This window comes from Manis javanica, chromosome X (genome assembly GCF_040802235.1).
Source record: "Manis javanica isolate MJ-LG chromosome X, MJ_LKY, whole genome shotgun sequence".
Lineage (NCBI taxonomy): Eukaryota > Metazoa > Chordata > Mammalia > Pholidota > Manidae > Manis > Manis javanica.
The window spans coordinates 52,876,883-52,882,004 of NC_133174.1; the positions used below are offsets into that span (position 1 = coordinate 52,876,883).

A 5,122-nucleotide genomic window follows, 5' to 3' on the forward strand; every position below is an offset into this window, starting at 1 on the left:
GAAAGTATATTGCAATACAGGCCTACCTCAGGAAAGAAGAACAATCCAGTATGAACAGTCTAAACTCACAATTATTGAAAGTAGAAAGGGAAGAACAAATGAGGCACAAAGTCAGTAGAAAGAGGGACATAATAAAGATTAGAGCATAAATAAATAAAATTGAGAAGACTGAAAGAAGAGAATCAATGAAAGTAGATGCTGGATCTTTGAGAAAATAAACAAAATAGATAAACCCCTGGCCAGACATATGAAGAAAATAGATAGCCTACACACATAAACAGAATCAGAAATGAGAAAGGGAAAATCACTATGGACACCACAGTCATACAAAGAATTGTGAGAAAATACTATGAAAAATGATATGCTAACAAACTGGTTAACCTAGATGAAATGGACAACTTTCTAGAGAAATACAACCATCCAAAGCTGACCCAGAAAGAAACAGAAAATCTAAACAGACCAATTACTAGGAATGAAATTGAACTGGTAAACAAAAAGCTACCTAAGAACAAAATCCCTGGACCAGATGGCTTCAACACTGAATTTTATCAATCATTTAGTGAAGACTGAATACCCATTCTCCTTAAAGTTTTCCAAAAAGTAGAAGAAGAGGGAATACTTCCAATCTCATTCTATGAGGCCAGCATCACCCTAATACCAAAACCAGGCAAAGGCACCACAAAAAAGAAAATTAAAGAGCAATCCAATATCCCTGATGAACATAGATGCAAAAATATTCAACAAAATATTAGCAAACTGAATTCAAAAATGCATAAAAAAGATCATCCACCATGATCAAGTAGGATTTATTCCAGGAATGCAAGGATGGTACAATATTAGAAAATCCATCAACATCATCCACCACATAAACAAAAAGAAGGACAGAAATCACATGATCATCTCCATAGATGCTGAAAAAGCATTTGAAAAAATTCAACATACATTCATGATAAAAACTCTCAACAAAATGGGTATAGAGGGCAAGTACCTCAACATAATAAAGACCATATATGACAAACCCACTGACAACATCATACTGAGCACTGAGAAGCTGAAAGCTTTTCACTTAAGATCGTGAACAAGACAGGGATGACCAGTCTCCCCACTTCTATTCAACATAGTACTGGAGATCGTAGCCACAGAAATCAGAAAACACAAAGAAATAAAAGGCATCCAGATTGGTAAGGAAGAAGTAAAACTGTCCCTGTTTGCAGATGACATGATATTGTACAAAAAAAAACCCTAAGGACTCCACTCCAAAACTACTAGAACTAATATCTGCATTCAGCAAAGTTACAGGATACAAAATTAATACACAATAATCTGTTGCTTTCCTGTACACTAATGATGAACTAACAGAAAGAGCAATCCAGAAAACAATTCCATTCACAAATGCATCAAAAAGAATAAAATACCTAAGAATAAACCTAACCAAGGAAGTGAATGACCTATACTCTGAAAACTAGAAGACACTCATGAGGGAAATTAAAGAAGATACCAATAAATGGGAACACATCCAGTGCTCATGGATAGGAAGAATTAGTATTGACAAAATGGCCATCTTGCCTAAAACAATCTGCAGATTCAGTGCAATCCCTATTAAAACGCCAACAGCATTCTTCAACAAACCAGGCAAATAGCTCTATAATTCATATGGAACCACAAAAGACCCTGAGTAGACAAAGGAATCCTGAGAAGGAAGAATAAAGCTGGGGGGATTACGCTCCCTGACTTCAAGCTGTACTATGAAGCCACAGTAATCAAGATAATTTGGTATTGGCACAAGAACAAACCCATAGACCAAAGGAACAGACTATATAGCCCAGATTATATGGTCAATTAATATGCAATAAAGGAGCCATGGACATACAATGGGGAAATGACAGCCTCTTCAACACCTGGTGTTGGCAAAACTGGACAGTCACATGCAAGAGAATGAAACTGGATTATTGTGTATCCCCATACACAAAAGAAAACTTGAAATGGATCAAAGACCTGAATGTAAGTCATGAAACCATGAAACTCTTAGAAGACTACATAGGCAAAAATCTCCTGAATATAAATATCAGCAACTTTTTCCTGAATGCATCTCCTTGAGCAAGGGAAGCAAAAGCAAAAATGAGCACATGGGACTACATCAAACTAAAAAGCTTCTGTACAGCAAAGGACACAATCAACAGAACAAAAAGACATCCTACAGTATGGGAGAATATATTTGTAAATGACATATCCTACAAGGGGTTAACATCCAAAATATATAAAGAATTCAAATGCCTCAACACCCAAAAAGCAAAGAACTCAATTAAAAAATAGGAGGAGCATATAAATAGACAATTCTCCAAAGAAGAAATTCAGATGGCCAACAGGCACATGAAAAGATGCTCCACATCTCTAATTATCAGGGAAATGCAAATTAAAACCACAATGAGATGTCACCTCACACCAGGTAGGATGGCAAACATAGAAAAGAATAGGAACAACAAATGCTGGTGAGGATGCAGAGAAAGGGGAAGCCTCCTACACTGCTGGTGGGAATGTAAACTAGTTCAACCATTGTGGAAAGCAGTATGGAGGTTCCTCAATAAACTCAAAATAGAAATACCATTTGACCCAGGAATTTCACTCCTGGGAATTTACCCTAAGAATGTAGTTTCCCAGTCTCAAAAAGACATATGCAGTCCTATGTTTATCACAGCACTATTTACAGAAACCAAGAAATGGAAGCAACCTAAGTGTCCATCAGTAGATGAATGGATAAAGAAGATGTGGTACATATACACAATGGAATACTATTCAGCCATAAGAAAGAAAGAAATCCTACCATTTGCAACAACATGGATGGAGCTGGAAGATATTATGCTCAGTGAAATAAGCCAGGTGGAGAAAGACAAGTACCAAATGATTTCCCTCATTTGTGGAGTATAACAGCAAAGCAAAACTGAAGGGACAAAACAGCAACAGACTCACAGACTCCAAGAAGGGACTAGCAGTTACCAAAAGTAAAGGGTGGGGGAGGGTGGGTGGGGAGGGAGGGAGAAGGGAATTGAGGGATATTATGATTGGCACACATGGTGTGGGGGGACCAAGGGGAAAACATTGTAGCACAGAGAAGGCCAATAGTGACTCTGTGGCATCTTACTACACTGATGGGCAGTGACTTCAATAGGGCATAGGGGGGATATGATAACATGGGTGAATGTAGTAACCACATTGTTTTTCATGTGAAATCGTCATAAGAGTGTATATCAATAATACCTTAATTTAATAAATAATAAATAAATAAATAAATAAATAATGATAAGAAAACCAGAATCCCCAGTATCATAAATAATCCAATCACACTGACCATGAAACTCAAACATAACCATTACCTCATCATTTTTTAACACAAAATACACTAATAAAACTTCCATGAGCACCCCGACAATAAGTGTTCCCAATACAGTTGAATTCGGTATTCAAACCTCAGGATACTCCTCAATAGCTATAGCTGTCCTTTAGCCCCAAACAATTAGCATTCCCCCAAGATAAATAAAAACACCATTAGACCTAAGAAGGAACCACCAAAATTAATTACAATCCCACAACCAATCTCACAACCTATAATCAACCCAAGCCCACCTTAAATGGGTGAATGTTTTGAAGAAAAACGTACAAAATTAATTACAAAGATTGTATTTAAAATAAACACAATGTGTATCATCATTATTCCTATGTGGAGTCTACCATGACTAATGAGATGAAAAATCATCGTTGTCATTCAACTATAAGCATTTAATGACCAACATCAACTAATCAAAATTATCAATAGCTCATTTATTGACCTACCCACCCTTTCAAACATCTCAGCATGATGAAATTTTGGCTCACTCTTAGGAATCTGCCTAATCCTAAAAGCCCTGACAGTCCTCTTCCTAGCAATGCGCTACACAGCAGATACACTGACTGATATGTGTGTTCTCAACAGTAACACACATCTGCCAAGATATTAATTACAGATGAATTATTTGATACATGCACACTAATGGAGTGTCCATATTCTTCATTTGTCTATTCATCCATATTGGATGAGGCTTATATTATGGATTGTATGCATCCTTTATCATCTTATTCCTAGTAATCATACACCTCCTATTCTTAAATGAAACCAGGTTTAACAATCCAACAGGAATTATATCTGACTCGGACAAAATCTTATTTCACCCCTACTACACCATTAAAGATGGTATAGGCCTTCTATTCTGAATCCTAACACTTATGATGTTAGTACTATTGTCCCCAGACCTACTAGGAGACCCTGATAACTACACACCAGCAAATCCCCTTAGCATATCCCCCATATCAAACTACAATGATGCTTTCTATTTGCTCAATTCCCAACAAACTAGGAGGCATCCTAGCTCTTATCCTCTCCAAATCCTAGTCCTAGCAATTATTGCCATGTTACACACATCAAAACAATGAACCACAATATTCTGCCCCTTTAGTCAAATTGTATTCTGGTTACTAGTAGCAGACTTACCAACATTAACATGAATTGGAAGCTAGCCAATCAAATACCCTTTTATTATAATTAGACAACTAGCATCAATCCTGTACTTCACTCTGATCCTAGCAATCATACCAAGCATAGGAATCATTGAAAATAACCTCATAAAATGAAGAGTCTTTGTAGTATATCAATTACCCTGGTCTTGTAAACCAGAAAAGGAGAACAAACCTTTCTCCCTAAGACTTCAAAGAAGGAACAACAGTTCCACTGACAGCACCCAAAGCTGGTATTCAACATAAGTGATTCCGAGATTTCATTATGCTTAAAGTGTATATTGTAAGTCTGTGACATGCTAGTGTTGAAGCACATTCTTTTTTGGATTGCCAAATACATGAAATATGCCCTATTATAAAACAGACAAACAGAGGGATTAAAGATGGCAGTGTGAGAGGAGAGACAGAGGCTTCCTCCTAAAGCTGGATACAATCAGAAAATTTAATTGGCGCAACTAATCCTGAGAGAGCCACAGGAAAGAGGACGCGTCAGACTGCACACACCTGGAGAAAAGAGCAGACCTCATGAAACAGGGTAACGTACCGGAGCTGTGGCTCTGCAGGACCTGAGCCCCTC

At 37.3% G+C, this 5,122-nt stretch overlaps 1 pseudogene; it reads left to right on the forward strand.

Moving 5' to 3' along the window:
- The first annotated feature begins 3,920 nt into the window (after nt 1-3,920).
- On the forward strand, nt 3,921-4,662 carry LOC140847349 (cytochrome b-like; annotated as a pseudogene).
- The last annotated feature ends 460 nt before the right edge of the window (nt 4,663-5,122 follow it).